This window comes from Otolemur garnettii, unplaced genomic scaffold, assembly GCF_000181295.1.
Source record: "Otolemur garnettii isolate 467f Iridium unplaced genomic scaffold, OtoGar3 scaffold00030, whole genome shotgun sequence".
NCBI lineage: Eukaryota > Metazoa > Chordata > Mammalia > Primates > Galagidae > Otolemur > Otolemur garnettii.
This window is the reverse complement of record NW_003852425.1, coordinates 16,189,715-16,207,663: the sequence shown is the minus strand read 5'-3', so window position 1 is coordinate 16,207,663 and position 17,949 is coordinate 16,189,715. Positions and strand designations below refer to the sequence as shown.

The 17,949-nt window shown below is 37.4% G+C and overlaps 1 non-coding gene across 1 annotated transcript; it reads right to left on the bottom strand.

Moving 5' to 3' along the window:
* Positions 1-3,464: 3,464 nt before the first annotated feature.
* LOC111725056 lies at positions 3,465-3,567 on the bottom strand. Its single transcript, XR_002773217.1, has one exon. It is a non-coding gene; the product is annotated as a small nucleolar RNA U13 (small nucleolar RNA).
* Between the last annotated feature and the right edge of the window lie 14,382 nt (positions 3,568-17,949).

Here is a 17,949-nt window from a genome sequence, read left to right as displayed (position 1 = left end):
AAAAAGGGAGGCAGGAGACTCAGGGTCAAAGGAGCAGATGTGACAACTGACAACAAGATCTGAGTGAGGAGGGGCCACAAGCGGAGGACTTGCGGGCAGCTGTGGACTTTGGGAAAGGCAAGAAAGTAGCTTGTCCTCTGGCACCATCAGGAGGACACCACCCAGCTGGCCCTTGGATTCTAGCCCACTGGGACCCATTTTGGATTTCTCACTTGTAGAACCATAGGAAAATAAATTTGTGATACTTTAAGATACTAAACTTATCATAATCTGTTAAAATAGTGATAGGAAACTAAACCCACTTGAGTTGATACTTCCTAGAAATTAATACCACAATAAAATATTAAAGAAAGTGTCATATCATGATTTGGAACATCCCCCCTCAATAGAAAACCATGCAGAAATCAAAAATAGTATCTCCTTGGTTTACTTTTTTTTGTATTTCTTTCTCTAGTCATTTTTCACTTCTTACATCAAACTTTTTCCATTCATAACGCACAAGGAGTGTGTCTCTTACCCCCTTACTCAGTGTGTGCCCAGTCTTCAGATTCCTTCTGGGTAATTCGATAAGCAGAAGGAGAACCCTTTCATTGCGGCCGACATGTTAGAGAATTAGCGGTGTTCAAGCCCCTCAGTCTCAGCAGAGCTCCATTTGTCATGGGATTCTAAGACCCTGACTGCTGTGTTCTCCATGTGGTGAAAAGAAGAAACTTTACATCATCGTGATCACGTGCATAAGAATAAATACGGTCGTATTGTGTCTCCTCAGATGACTGTGGGCCTCCATTACATTTTGTCTATCCATCAGTTCATCTTCTCTGGTGGGGATCATCCTGCCACACTCCCTTTGCTTCAGATATAACATGCAGGTACCAAGATTGCTCATGTGATTTTCTGGCTTCAAAGACACAAACATCTGTCTAATTGAAGAGAACCACTAGCTCTACAATCTGAAGGGACTGTTGGATATTTTCTTGAGGGCAAGGTCTTTATCAGACTTACATCAAAATGAAGCATTCTACTAATAACTGAAAAAATAAACTGTGAAAATGGACCGTGGTGCTAACCACTGTGTGCCTGAAACCATATTTTATTTGCCGTGCACTATAAAGAATGTCGCTAAATTCTTCCAAAGAATTTGAAAATTGAAAGGGCAGGGGAATATTTAATATTCTCTGTAATTATGGATGCTGTTGTATTCAAAGAGTGTTTAAGAAGTCATGTTCAATTCATTCCTCACTCAGGAACTGTGAAACTGTGTTTGGTTTCTTCTAAAGATGTTTCATTGAAGAAAAAAGCAGCTTATGACCAGCCCCTAAGCTGTGTGAATCCTCTAACCTTTAGTGAAAACCCTGTGCTGAATTATCATGTCTGTTTTGCACTGTTTAGCCTCACGTGTCTTCTGCAGTTTTATGAGATCACTCACTGCTCTAAATCACAGTATTTAAATAGTCTCACAAGCATCCACTCACCTACTCATCCAAAACTCATTATTATTTATGTTGAGAGATAAAGAAGCCTTTGGTTTCATTGACAGTATGATTTATAATGCCTTGAGGAGCACAGGGAGCTTACGATAATTTAAAGTTATTACTATTTGTTATTTTTTTCAATGCAGACTTCAACATTTTTAGTGGTAATAGCTCCTCTTTCTTTCATGCAATAGTCTTTGGAAACATTAGCTCAGTGAGTAAAAGAAAACTGCTTGTCTACTCACTGCTAATCTTCTCATTTCCCCAATTTGACAGAATTACATTTTATAGTTTTCAATAAACCCGACATGTATGTGACTCACGGCAATAATCCTAATTATATGCTCAAGACATGTGGTACTTTAGTACTAATTTTTCAAATGAGAACATAGCTCAAATCAATTTGACTGGCTATTAGTATAAGTTTCTTTCTCCAAATTCCATATTACTTGCAAAATACATTTTAAAATCTCATTATTGGCTTGGCACCCATAGCACAGTGGTTAGGGTGTCAGCCACATACACCGGGTCTAGTGGATTCAAACCCGGCCCAGCTCTGCTAAACAACATGATGACTACAACAACAACAGCAACAACAAAAAGCTGGGTGTTGTGGTGGGCTCCTGTAGTCCCAGCTACTTGGGAGATTGAAGCAAGAGAATCATTTGAGCCCAAGAGTTTGAGGTCACTGTGAGCTGTGATGCCATGGCACTCTATCGAGGGCGACATAGTAAGATTCTGTCTCCAAAAAACAAAACAAAACAAACAACAACTCATCTACATGTAAATTTCATCTTGACATATATTTGTAAGTACAGATTATTGTAGGCATAATCATGTATTTATATTTGTCTTAGTTTTATTTGAAAGTTTAAAATATCTATAGAAGTCTACAATGTATAGAATATCTATCTACACAAGTTTTAGAAAGTCTAAGTGGTAAAATACAGAAAATAGGCTGGATGTGGAGCTAATGCCTTTAATCCCAACACAGTGAGAGGCCAGGGACAGAGGACCACCAGGAGTTTGAAACTAGACTTGGCAAAATAATGAGACCTCCATCTCTCCAAAAAGAAAAAACAAACAAACAAACAAAAACAATAAGGAAAGCATAAGCCAGGTGTAGTGTCATGGAGCTGTAGTCCCAGCAAGGCTGTGGTGGAGGATTCCTTGAGTTCAGGAGCAGGCTGGGCGCAGTGGCTCACGCCTGTAATCACAGCACTCTGGGAGGCCGAGGCTGGTGGATTGCCTGAGCTCACAAGTTTGAGACCAGCCTGTGCCAGAGCGGGACCCCATCTCTAAAAATAGCCGGGTATTGTGGTGGGCACCTGTAATCTCAGCTACTCGGAAGGCTGAGGCAGAAAAATCGCTTGAGTCTAAGAGTTTGAGGTTGCTGTGAGCTGTGATGCCATAGTACTCTACCAAGGGCAATAAAGTAAGACTCTATCTCAAAAAAAAAAAAAAAAAGTTCAGGACCAGCTTGGGCAACAAGACCCAATCTCAAAAAGAAAAACAAAAGACGACGGAAAGAAAGAGAGAGAGGGAGGGAGGGAGGGAGGGAGGAAGGAAGGAGAGAGAAAGGAAGAGTGGAGATATGTATACATATCACTAAAAAGGGGGGGGGGAAGAGAGAGAGAGAAAGAAAGAAAGAGGGAGGTATATAGACGTAGCACTAAAGAAAATCTTCTGCTATAGCTTAGCCTTCAGACAAATGAAACCATATAATTTTAATAGGACGTGCCCTTTTCAGGAGATGGGAGGACGTCAGCAATCAAAACGATAGTGTGAGCAACACAGAAAGGACAAAGCCTGCAAGAAAAATTCAGTAAGACAGACTTTTTAGAAATTTCATATTAATATGGGGGGACAAACGAATAAGTTACAAAGTTTGCTTTTGTGAGTTTAAAGTCCAAGTTGTAGTTGTGCCCTTACCCAGGACGTGTGCCACCCACCCATGCAACGTGCTCCTCGGGTAGGAATTTGCAAAGTTTACGTCTGACTGGTCATGTGCTCACGTCACACCAAAGTTGGGGGAGCCCGCCTCACACATGCAAGTGAGCACCCAATTTCCATGTTTACGAAACTACGCAAGCATCAAGATGGACTTCTCAAAATTAAAATTTGCTGTAGAAAAAATGCTAAAGAATCTAAGACAAAATAAGACTAGGAAAATAAAATGTTTGAAAAACACTTATCTGATAAAGAACTTGTATTCAAAACTGAGAACTTGTGAAATGAATAGTAAAATAACAAATATCATTCAACAAAAAATCATGCAAAAGACATGAACAGGGCCCTAATGAAGAAGATAAGCAGATGCCAAGTATATGAGAAGATGCTTATAATAATTTGACACTGGGACATTTTTAATGAAAGCATCAGTGAGTGAGCCCTGTACGTACGTCAGAATGACTGAAGTCCAAAAGCATCATGCTGGCCGTTACCTGGGGCAGTGGGAATTTTCAGTCGCTGGCAGTGAGAATGCAAAGTGAAGTAGCCACTTTGGAAAATGGTTTGGTGGTTTCTCACTAATAAAAATGTGCTTTGCATGTGATCCAGCAACCAAATCCACAGGCAGCAAGGTGAAAACCCAAGCCTGTGTGAAAACCTGCAGGGGAAGATTCTCAGCCGTTTTATTAATTATCATCAAAACTGGAAGAAATTCAGATTTTAATTGGTAGATTAATGTGTGAGTTTACTAGTACATCCACATGATGGAACACAACTCAACAATTCAAAATGCAATTTCAAGCCAAGAAAGGACTTGCAGGAACCTTAAATGCGTGTACCGGAATGAAAGGAGCCAGTTGGAAAAAGCCAATCTATTGTAGGATTCTAATTATCGGACATTCTGGAAAATAAAAAAGCTGTATGGACCCTTAGATGTTCAGAGTTTGCTACGGATTTGAAAATAAGAGGAAAGGTTTGAGTGAATACAAAGGACTTTTAAGAGTGGTAAAACTATTCTGTCTGATGTTGATGTGACAGATCCATGATAGTACATGTTTGTCAAACCCCTAACATTTTAAAACACAAAGACTGAACTGTAAGTATGCAAATTTTAAAAATCACTTAGGAAAACAGAAGACCTGAGAATGCGAGGCAGACTATGACAAAAAGATCTTACCTGCATTACAAATGCATAAAGCACCGTTTCTGAAGACAGTTGGAAGATGGTGCAGAGAAAGTGTTGACCTTGCTAAGTTAGGGAATGAACAGCTTCTGTAAGAGTAGAGGCGACAGGAGCCGTCGTCATCACCCTCATCAGAGCTGTGGGGCTGTTTCTCAGCCTGGTGCAGGCTGAAGTTACGATATTGCTGTGCATGCACGCTGGAACGTAAGCACTAAGTAAATAGGTTGTGAAGGGTGGAGCCATGGTTCTCTCTGTTAATGTGGGAAATTACACAGAATAATCAATTTGACAATGGATTAGAGCTAGAAATATCAATATGAACTAAGATTTACCTTATTATTGATCCTGATGAATACACAAACAAATGCAGGTTGGAAAGCGCGTGTGCCTGGGTTAGCACACACATGTGCATTTTCTCGCTCTGTCAGCTGTGAGGGCCCAGGAGCAAGGAAATCTCAGCAGCAAAGTGCATACGTAGCGCCCAGATCTCGGTTTCTAATACCATTTACCCTACGAAAACAGCCAAGGTTTCCTAGGAAAATGACTCAGCATAAATCAGGACAACCAACACACCAAGTAAGTGTGGAGGGTCTCGTACAGTCAGAAAGTAAAGAAGCACCGTACACACACACACACACACACACTCACACACTCACACACACACAGATGGATATGTTACAGGGACACAAATGCCAACTAACGAGCTTTCATGGATAAAGTGGAAAGAATTTAAGGAAAACATCAAATAAGGTTATGCTAGATAATAACCTTTAGTATAAAAATAAATATTCATTAACCCATATTAATTAATAAATAAACAGAAGTGGGGCAAGTGTCTTATCTTCTATGGAGAAGATTTCCAAAAACTTATATAGATATTCCACACACAAGAGTTGTGTCAGAGGAGACTTCCCTCCAAAAACAGAGTATGGTAATGAAGTGGGGAGAAGAAAAAAACTTTACAGTGAAAAAACTGGAAACACTACCTTAGCCCCTCCGTGAAGGCCAACATCAATGGTGACAAACTGAGTTGGTCAGACCCTCGATAGAGTATGATGAAATGGTAATTTTCCTCGGTGGTATTACTCCCTAAGTCCATAATCACAATCTAATTATGAGAAAAATATTAGACAAATAAGGAAGAAGTATGAAAATAACTGGGCAATACTCCTCTAACTATCAAGGTCATTGAAAACGGGGAAAATCAGGGACACGTTCTCAGCTGGAGAAGACCACAGATCCATGATGACTGGGGTGGGGTCTTGAGACTCATGTAGGACATTAAGTATAGCAAAAATGAATAAACTATCAAATTTAATTAATAAGAACACATTATATTTGTTCATTAATTGTCACAAGTGTACAGGGCACGATGTGAACAGGGGAAGCTGGGTGTGGAGTATATAAAAACACTCTGTCCTATTTTCTCAATGTTCCTGTGAATCTAAAACTGTTCTAAAAAATAAAATCTATTTGCTTAAAGTGAATATGGGAAAAGAAAGTTTAAGAAATGGGACTATAGACAACTGAGAAAAATATTTCTTTTGATAAAATGATGTGGCAATATTCGTAGCATTCAAATTTCCTGGGGCATGGAGTTTCAGAAATTTAAGGCCAAGGACACAATAAAAATGTAAACAATTATAAAATATATTTATATAGAATATTTCATATCATTAATAGGGCATTGATTAAAATGATATTCAGTTAGATCTTTTTAAAAACAATACAAACATTGGGAGATAGCCAACTAGAGACAGGTTACCAGGTAGTCACAAAGAAGGAAGCAGCTTCCCTAGAGAAAGCAGAGCCCAGGGGAGGTGCTGAGGGAGAGGGGCCAGAACCCCCCTGACCAGAGAGCTCTGGGAAGACGGCACAGGCAGAATAAGAAGGGACAATCTGGGCTGGTTTGCCTTCAGACCCTGACTGTTCAGTTGCCAGAAGTGGTGGACTAGATTACGATTAATTGTCATATAACCCTGTTTATAGGGAAAAGTCCTCCATGAAATGCTTTTCACCTTCCATATGGAATTTTAATTCTGGATCTTTTTATTTTCTGTCTTTCACAATATTTTTATCTTATATATTTATACTTTTATTCTTTCTTGCTTAGAGTCTGGTTTTTCATCTCTGTCTGATCCCAAGGACTTCAAAATATCAGATGCTTTATGGATTCTTTGGACCTCTTTACTCAGAATCTAATCTTCATCTAGCTTTTTTCTATAGGATTCTTTTTTGCTCCATGACCACAAACTCTGTCTCCGGAACACAACATCATTCAGGGAGATCAAAGCAAGGAAAACAAAGTATTTCTACTTCTCTGGAAGAGAAATTGAACATTTTAGCTAAGCTTATTTCTGCCCAGAGAGATACAGATCACAGGGTTTTACTGTCTTCAAGTACCTGGAAGGTTATTCCATGACATAAACACCAAAGAAAAGAAAACAAAGTAAATGAACACATTTTACTTGGAAGTTTAATATAAGGAATATTTTTCATTTTACAATAATTCAGACATTTCTTTATTCCCTATTTTTTTATTTCAGGATATTCAGGGGTACCTGTTTTGTCTGCATACTTTGTTTTTGTGCAGACTGAGCCAAAGTTATAAATGTGCCCTTTTCCCAGGTAGGGTGCAATGTACCCAATGTGTATGAATCTACCTATCCCTCATCCCTCCTCCCTCTACCTTGATTTTCATTGAAATTTATTTTTGCATATTGATTAGTTCCAACTGGTATTGAGTACATGTGTTTGTTTCTCCATTTTTGTGATGTTTCACTTAGAAGAAGGGTTTCCAGTTCCATCCAGGTTGTCACAAAAGATACTAGATGTCCATTTTTGTGGCTGAGTAGTACTCCATAGTATGATATACCACATTTCATTAATCCATTCAAGTATTAGTGGGCACTTGGGTTGTTTCTGTGTCTTTGCGACCACAAATTGTGCTGCTATAAACATTGAAGTGCAAGTGTGCTTTCTATAAAATGAGCTTTTGTCCTTTGGGTAAAAACCCAGGGGATTGCTGGATTAAATGGTAGGTGTACTTTAAGTTCCTTGAGGGATACAACTTCTCGTAGATGTTACACTAGCTTGTAGTCTCACCAACAGTGTGTAAGAGTTCCTTTCTCTCTGCATCCAGGCCAGCATCTGTTGTTTGGAGACTTTTTAATATGTGCCATTATCATTGGAGTTAGGTGATATCTCCTTTTGGTTTTGATTTGTATTTCCCTAATGATTAAAGATGTGAAGCATTTTCTCACGAGTTTGTTTGCCGTTAGTCTGTCTTCTTTAGAAAAGCTTCTGTTCCTGTCTTTTGCCCACACTGTAATGGGGTGGTTTCTTGTTTCTTGCTGATTTGCTAGAGTTCTTAGAAGTTTCTGATTATCAATCCTTCATCAGTTGTATAGCCTACTAATATCCTCTCTCATTCTGTGCATTGTTTGTTTGCTCTTTTGATTTTGTTCTTGGCTGTGCAGAAGCTTTTTAATTTGATTAGGTCCCACTTATTTATTTTTGTTGTTGCTGTGATTGCTTTTAGGGTCTTATTTATGAATTATTGGTCTAAGCTGATATCTGATATTTTCCCAACATTTTCTTCCAGGATTCTTATAGTTTTGTGCCTAGGTTTAAGTTTTTAAAATTTATAGTTAGTTAATTTTGTGAGTCATAAAAGGTATGAATTCTACCTCAATCTTTTACTTGTGGTTATCCAATTTTCCCAGTGCCATTTGTTGAACAGTGATTATTTTCCCCAGTGTGTGTTTTTATCTATTTTGTCAAAAATCAAATGGGAACATGAAGATGATTTCATGTCTGTGTTTTCTGTTCTGATCCATTGGTCTATGTCTCTGTTGTGCCAATGCTGTTCTGGTTGCTGTAACCTGCAGTATAGCTTGAAGTCTGGTAAAGTGATGCCTCCTGTGTTGTGTTGTGTTGTTTTGTTTTGGGAGGACTCTGAAGAAAAGGTATTTGTATTTTAATGTGGATTGTATTAAATCTGTAAATCACTTTGGGTAGTATAGACATTTTGATGATGTCGATTCTGCCGATCTGTGAACATTTCTATTTTTACATTTGTTTATGTCCTCTTCAATTTCTTTTCTTCTCTATAGAAGACTTTCACCTCTCTGCTAACTATATTTCCAGGTATTTTATTTTCTTTCTTGCTACTGAGAAAGGAATTAAATCTTTCATTGATTCTCAGCTTGACAGTTGTTGCTGTTTATGAAACAACTGATTTGTGTGCATTGGTTTTGTAGCCTGACACTCTACTGAATTTACTTATCATTTCTAGAAGTCTGTTTGGAGTTGTCTAGCTATAAGATCATGCCATCAACAAAAAGTGTTAATTTTTCCTCTTCTTTCCCCATTTGGATACCCCTGATTTCCTTCTCTTGCCTGATAGCTCTGGCTAGAACTTCCAGTACTATATTACTCAGAAGTGGAGATAGTGGAAAACCTTGTTTAGTCCCCATTCTAAATGTGGATGCTTTAAATTTTTCCCCAATCCATATGATGTTGGCTGTGGGTTTCTCACATATGACCTTTATTATTTTGAGTTAAGTCCCACCTATGCCTCTTTTCTTAAGTGTTCTTATCATAAAAGAGTATTGAATTTTGCTAAATGCTTTATTCATCTATTGAAAAAATCATGGTCCTTGTTTTTGCACCTATTTACATGGTTAATTATATTTATAGATTTGTGTATATTGGACCATCCTTGTATCTTTTGGAAGAAACCTACTTAGTTGTGCTATTTTTTTTTTTTGATATGTAGCTGAACTCGGTGTGGTAAGATTTTATTGTGAATTTTTGCATCTATACTGCTAAAGGATATTATTGGTCTGTAGTTTTCCTTTTAGTTACGTCCTTTCCTGGGCTTGGTATTAAGGTGACATTGGCTTCAAAGAATGAGTTCAGGAGGATTCCTACTTTCTCAATATTAAGAAATAATTTCTGCAGTATAGGTACAAGCTTTTCTTTGTACGTTTGATAAAATTCAAGCATGAAACCATCTGGTCTGGGTCTGGTATTTCTTTTTTGTTGGAAGTTTTTTATTGCTTCTTCAATTTTAGAATTTAATATTGATCTGTTGAATAGCTGTATATCTTCCTGACTGAGCCCAGGAAGGTCGTGTGTTTCCAACAATGTGTCTGTTTCCTCCATGTTTTCAAATTTGTGAACATAGAGATTTTTATAGTATTTTGAGATGATATTTTGTATACCTGCAGTGTAAGTTGTAATTTCCTCTTTTTCATTTTTAATTGAGCTTGTCAGAGTTCTTTACCTTATGACTGTGATTAACCTAGCAAGCAACTTGTCGGTTTCATTTATCTTTTCAAAGGACCAACTTTTTGTTTCATTACTCTTCTGTATAATACTTTTGTTTTGCATTTCATTTAGTTCTGCTTTGGGGAATTTCTTTATAAAGATATGGCCTTTCTTACAAAGAACCATGTCCCTGTCCCTGGATGTATTGCTGATGAGACAATATGATCTTTTGTCAAAAAAAAAAAAAGTTCATAAAGATTTTGAGAAGATTGGGCAAATTGCAGTCACCAAACTGTGTCTGGCGAATTTCAGAATCTTCCCTCAAAGAGGATGAGGTCGAGTTTGCTTTTGTCTTTTAAACCAGAGCTGCTACATTTTCAATGTGCTTTATTACTAAGTTTCAACATACAATTCCATTTAAAAGCAAAATTTAAAGAAGAAAAAGTTCTACTATTAAGATAGTTATAATTAATGGGGCTAGATGACTTTTAAATTCCCCTTCACTCTAATAATTTTGTGGTTGAATTCTAAGTGTCTCTGATTCAATGTGCAGTAGAAAAATATAAAGTTACAAAAACAATCAGAAAGGTAAGCTTTCAATTTTCTCAAATTATTATTTAATAAATCATTTTGTTACTATAATTTAGTAAAAATTATTTAATACAGTTTTAAGACTGCTTGGCAAATGTACTATCCAAGGTAAAGTAGACTTCAGCTAAAGCTATTACTTTATCTCCTGCATCAGGAGAAAAAGGAGATCAGTAAGAATTCAATAAATCCATAAACTATAAAAATTATTTCATTAATATGTATTTATGTCCAATATATCTTATATGTGTTCCATATATTACTCAAGGTACATGTTATAAATATTCAGACCCTTTATGATTCCATTTTAAAGTAAAGTGTTTTCTGAGGAACCATCACAATATATGTAGTAAAGAAATTTTCTTATTATCTGAAAAGCTTATAAACAGCACATTATACATTAACAGCAAGATCTGGGCCCTAATTACAAAATGAGAGGAAATAAAAAGTATACTTTTATTGTGGTGTATTTGAAGAATAGAAATTTCCATGTGGAGTGCCATATGATGAATTTCAATCTGAGTAAAATTCTCAACTCTATAAAATGGAAACATCCAATTAGTTAAGCATATTTGTCACAGGAAAAAATAAAACAAGAATTTTACTCAGTGTTTGTTGAGTACAGACGACATAGAGGAAGTATGTATGCTAATTTCTGTTTTGTATTTGCTATTGGTAACATGAAACGTTTGCTGTTGCAGTTCAGTGTTTTGTGTTACAGAATTGATGTTTTGTGTTACAGAATTGATGATGTTCGCGTGCTCTGTGGTTGCAGGTAGCCACCAGCACCATGGAGAGACATGTGGGGTTCTGTTACCATCACTGTGCTACCCTGAGAGCACCTAGACACACCCTCCTAGTACATTCTGAGCATACAATGCAGTGTTAGTAATGGGATTCCATGCTGATTTCAGATCTCTGGAAACTACTCACCCCACAAACCTGACCAACCCACAGTGATTTCCCACCAGCCCTGACACCCGCTGTCTGTTCTCTGCTTCTATGAATTTGACTTTTTTAGGTTTCACATGTAATTGAGATTTACGATATTTTTCTTCCTGTGTCTGGCTTATTTTACTCCACATAATGTCCTCAGAGCTCATCCATGTTGTCACAGAGGGTGGAATTTCCTTGTCTTCCAAGGCTAAATGATATTTCTATGTGTGCATTTTCTTATTTATTCACCTCTTGACAGACACCTAGGCTGATTCCATACTCTGGGCATTGCGAATAATGCCACAGTAAATGTAGGAATGCAGGTATCTCTTCACGATGGTGATTTCACTTCCTTTGACTATGTACTCAGAGGAGGGGTGGCTGGACTGCAGGGTAGTTCTATTATTGGGGTCCCACCCTGGGGGCAGGGTCTTTGAAGACCTGTGGAACTGGTGGCAATTGACTAAAGAAAAGTAAAGTTAAAAGTGATGAGAGGTAAAAAGACAGGATGTGTAGAATAGAGTTTTCAAAGGTGGGAAACATAGGGGACCACCGCTAGTTTGTGGGGTTTCAGTGTATGGCCCTGAGCGTTTGTCCCACTCAGCTTTTATTGAAGGCTATTTGCTCATTAGCCCAGAGGGTAAGCTGAGGGAGGGAACAAAAATGTCAGTAGTTTTTCTAAGTATGTTAGTTTATATTTTATCTATACTCATTAACTTTAAGGGTCTGAGCAGCCTTGAGAAATCTGAAACCTGAGCCTTGGGTGGGGGCAGCCTCTGGTCTGTGGTCACACACACAGATTCTTTGGGAGAGGGTAATCCCACTACTTCTCTGTGGAGCAGACGCCCCAACAGTGAGAGGCTCCTCTGAAGAATCAATTCAACAGAAGAATTTTCTCCTGATCACTACCCTAGAGGTGTCAAGTCCACTGGCCCATATTTTAGGGCTCAAGCTATTCCTTTGATCTCTATGGGCCATGATATAAATCTCTATAATGGGTATTTACTTTGACTCTTGACTGGGCAGGAGACAGCCTGGTTAATGCTCTCCCCCAGGCCTTGTACGTAGCATCTTTCTATGGCCATTCCTTCTTCAGAGTGTTATTTATAGTGTTTATGTGTAAGTTGTAGCTCTTACAGGCCAGGCTTTTAGTAAAAATGGGAACTGTCTAACTGTTGGTTTAGAAGTAAACTAACTAAACTTCTATCTTGTTCAGCTTATTTCTGTGTTTTTCTCTTTTGCTGGAGGGTGTTTTCCCTTGGCAAGAATGGGGTCTTGGTCCCCATTCTCCCTGAATTCTATTTTTAATTTTTTCCTTCTTGCATACCATTTCCATAATGCTGTACCAATTTACATTCTCACCAACAGTTTGCTCCACATCCTCATGGGCACGTATCTTACTGTTTTTGATGATGGCCATGCTAACAGGTATGACGTTACATCATAACGTTAAGATGAACAACATGACATTTTGACTCACTCATACATAATAAAGTGGTTACTGTAGTCAAGAAACTCACTGTATTCATCATCTAACTTACTCCTTTGTTGTGTGTGTGGTAAGAGCACCTAAAATCTACTTTCAGCAAATATCCAGTATATGGTGCAATTTCATAACCACAGTCCTCATGCTCTATGTTAGATCTTACGTGCATTCACCCTACATACATGCTTCTGTGTAACTTTAATCTGTATTTTCTCATGTCCTGCCCCACCCTTCACTCCTGACAGCTACCGTTTTATTTGATGTTTCTATGAATTCAACTTTCTCTCTTGGATTCCACTGACAACTGAGACCATGCAGTGTTTTTCTTCTGCAAATGGTTGATTTCAGTTAGCAGAACATCCTTCAGCTTTATCCATGTTGCTGTAAGTAGCAGGAGCTCCCGTCTCATCTTAGTGTGATTTGCATTTCCCTGATGATCAATGATGTTGTGCTCCTTTTCACGTAACTGTCAGCCATCTATGTGTCTGCTTTGGAGGAATTTCTGTTCAAATTCCTTGTCCATTTTTAGCTGGATTATTTGTTTTCTTGCTGTTGAGTTGTGTGACTTCCTAATATATTTTGGGTAGTAGATAGTAACTCTTTAGTACATAACATGGTTTGCAAATATTTTCTCACATTCTATAGGTTGAATTTTCATTTTACTGATTGTTCCCTTTCTTGTACAGAAGATTTTAAGTTTACTGTGCTTCCAATTGCTTATTTTTATTTTAGTTTCCTGTGCTTTTGGTGTCATATAAAAAAAAAAATCATTGCCAAGACCATTTTCAAAGAGATTATTCCCTATTTTTCCTTCTAGGAGTTTTATAGCTTCCAACGTTATGACTAAATCTTTAACACTTTTTGATTTAATCTTTGAATGTGGTAGGGTGATGAATAGTCCAATTTTATTCTTTTGTGGTGTATATCTAGTTTTCTCAACACCATTTATTCAAGAAGCTATAATTTACCCATTTTTTATTCTCAGCACCTTTATTAAAATTAGGTGATCACATATGCATGGATTTACTTTGGACTCTCTGTTCTATTCCATCAATCTGTGTGTTTATTTTTATGCTACTGCCATACTGTTTTGGTTACTATATTTTTGTAGTATAATTTGAAATCAAGAAGTGGTGGTATCTCCAAACTTGTTTCATTTTATTTTGTTTCTTAAGATCACTTTGGCTATTTAGGGACTTTGGTTCTACATAAATTTTAAGATTATTTTTTCTATTTCTGTAAAAATTTCATTTAGAATTGTGATAGGGATTTCATTAAACTGGTTGATTTCTCTGTATACTATGGACATATTAACATTAACTCCAATTGAGGAGCACAGTGCCCTTGCTGCTTTTCAGCCCACCCTCTTGAATCATTCATGAATCAAGTTTACCTAAAATTAGCCAACATATGTGCACTTGAAAATTTGGCAACATATTTTTAAAATAAAGTATAATATACTTTAAATTCCCCTCAGGCAACCTGTTGTTTGAAAAATATACTCCTTTAGTATAAAAAAAATTACACTGCTATGGTTAATTGCCATGTAATCTGATTCAGCATTTTGACTTTCACATAAGTTATTAGATATTTTTAGAATTCAGTTGTGATGGAAGGTATGATCATCAAAAATGATTAAGTAGATATTTTGATATCTTATAACATCTGTTTAGAATGTACTTATTGTGTAAACTTGAGTCAATCACTTGATACCTAAACAGAATTTGCTCTTTTGCAAAGAGAATACAACAATGGTATCAGACATAGGGGCTCTTAGGAAATTAAAGAATCATAGTGCAAGTGAATTGCTGACCACTGAATCCAGTGCAGGGTATATACTAAATGGAGCACATAGTTGTATTAGTTTATGTCACACCATGCACGAAATGCATAAGCCACAGTGATGTGCATGCACTCATTACTCTCCTGGCAAAAATTATTAGTAGTAGTTATTAAGTTGTTATTAGCGGCATTACTAAGTTTTAGTTATAGACAACATTTAAATCTGTACAAATGCCCACATATATTCTATATGACATGATTACATCTTTAAAAGGCAATATATTTTGAGTAACTGTACTATGATTATATAAAGTTATGATTTAAGTAGCACATAAAAATAAATTTCAATGGTATTTGCATAAACATAACTCAGTCCTAATATTCATAATAAAATCACCATCATTATACATAAATGTAGCTTTATGAATGCAGTTAATTAGACTTAATTTGCAATTGAGTACTTTTAAATAATGATTTTGAATTTTCATCTAATAGAGAAAAGAAATGCATCATTCTCTAACAGTTTTAAAGTATTGTCCACTTATAGGATTAGTGTCTGGATATAAAATAAATAAAATGCATGGCATTATCTAATGCAGCATAAATATTATTATTCTATACCAATAACTTTGTACTCCAATAACTTTGACCTTTCTCACCTGCCTTGCTTTGCCCAAAGAAACACATGCAGATGTAAAGAGGTGCCGTGCGGAGCAGAGAGCCTGGGGCCTGACACAGCTCCCTTTGCTCCCTCGCCATGATGCGTCCTCCTTAAGGTGAGCAAGATCTGCTGATGGTTACAGATGTAAACAGCAGTGTTGAGCCCAAAGCCAGCCAAGCACAGCTAAACCACAAATTGATCATCCACACCATGGGAAAGAAATATTTGCTTCCATAGGAAAATGACTAAGCAAGCCAAAGGTTCTATTTTAATTTTTCTTCCTGTAGAGAGACATTTTCCTGTCAGAATGACATAGATAAGCATAATAAAATAAGACGTTTCAAAAAGATGTAGAGAAGTACCTTATAAAAAAGATAAAGACTTCCTTACTCACACTACACTCCAGTTTTCCAATGTCAAACTTATCCTGAACACTTGAAGAGAATCTTGAGGCTGTTTTCGCTGCTAAAGTACACGGATACATCTGTTTAACCAGAGTATACTCTGAGGACGCCGAATTCGTGAGCTGTTCTCAAAAAAGGATATGACTGGAAAGTTGAGATCACAATAATGGTTCTACGTGTGCTTTGAAAGGTCACCTATGAAAACTGAGATTAGAACAGCTAATTGTCAAGTTTAAGATTTGTAACTGAAAAACAACCTGTGTAATGATGGAATCTGTCTGTGGGCAGTCACGTTTCCTCATCTTCACCCACAACTTCCAGCAAGCAGGTGGTTAAGCTGCGATTGATGATCATGATTTTGACACATTATGTACTTTTTTCACTACCAAGATTCTTTGCTATTTGAATCGGTTAATAAACTCAGTGACTTCACCTCCCCTACTTAGTAGTCTTAAAAACATACACGAGTACTAGTGTAATCGTGAAATAACTCCACAGATACTCATTCTTCTATTTTCTCTTCTCTCTTTATTTTTTCACTTTTTTCCTTCCAATTGTCTCCTTTTTCTAAACATATAAAAACTCTATTTTCTTAACTGTTTAGGTCACAGGGATCTCTGAAAGTTAGTTAAAAGTCATTACTACTAATGTAAGATAGCACATAAATTAAAAGACACAATACACCTACCTGAAAATGACTCAATTGCTTTCATCTTAAAACATAACACACAGTAAATCAAAGGGAGTTAATAAGTGTCTAATGTAAATAACATCGCATTTTCATAACTTCATTTTCATAAAGGTCATGAAGGCAAAATAAACGTATTTTTTCTTGCAAGAGGCCCACAGAGCACTATCATCATAACAGTGATACCTGTCATTTAGTAGACGGCTGTCAGGGTCAGCGAGGTACCACTGTAGGAACAAATTAACTCTGAAATATTAGGGACTAGTGCTACAAAAATGTATTTCTCATTTATGAAAATTTAGCAGACAAAATGAAGTAAATAAAATTCAGGAAATCATACAGGTTGGAGCAGGGAGGGGGGACGGACAGAAGCCTCCTAACGGACACCTGACCTCTGTCTGTGTAATACGCACACTTAGAACCTTGACTCAAGCTTAACAAAAGCAATCCATGTAGCCACAAACATTTTTACCTCTATAATATTTTGAAATAATAAAAATATTTAAATACTTTAAAAAATAAGATGAGGTAACACACACAGACACACATACACAGATTAGTGAAGCAAGAAAGGAGTTCCCTCCATCTGCTAATGGCTGTTTTTCATGGTTTCTACAAGACACAGCAGGAGAGAGATAAAAAAGAGAAAGAAATGCATTGACCCATCAATGCCTCAGACTACAGGTGACACGCCATTTTCTCCCATCTTCCCGTTTGCCAAAGCAGTCATGTGGTCCTGCACCAAATCTGACTTATGCTTGTGAATGCTGGCGGCATGTCCGCCTGGAAAGTAAAAATAGTCAGGTGAACAATTAGAATTGTCTTCACTATGTCATAAAAATATGCTATATTTTTAGGTATGTTCATATTTCAGTGAATTTATTCTCGTGACTGCCTCAAGTAAGGTCTGAGATTCTGTACCTATCACCAATTGCATACCAGAGGATTATTGCAAATTTTTCAATTATGTGAAGTGTCTCTAGGTCACCTCACATCATCTGAGTGCGTTTATCCCATGCTAACATTTTCTCTGAGACAGGATTCTGCAAAGCCCATGTCCCTGGTTCAGGCTGCCATTTCAGAATCGGGAAGGAGATGTTGAGGACGCAGTAGGTCCTGGTGTTCAGAAGGGCTTCCACCTGCCATCTAGAAGAAATAGGAAGAAGAGAAAAACTTCCAGCAATCATCATTTGGATAATTGACATACATAGCAAGAAGGATCTGGGGGCGGCGCCTGTGGCTCAAGGAGTAGGGCGCCAGCCCCATATGCCAGAGGTGGTGGGTTCAAACTCAGCCCTGGCCAAAAAAAAAAGGATTTTACAAAATGAGAATTTACAAAGAAAAATAGGAGAAGTGTAAGCAAAGAGACAAAAATGAACAGAGATAAGAAGAGACAGGTGTCAGCAGAGGGACTGAGATGAGCTGAGCTGGAAGGAGCAGGGGCCCCACCCCCACCCCCACCAGCACCGCAGCCCAGCCGTGGGCAGAGGCAGGTGGGCAGAGGCAGGTGGGCAGAGGCTCCGCA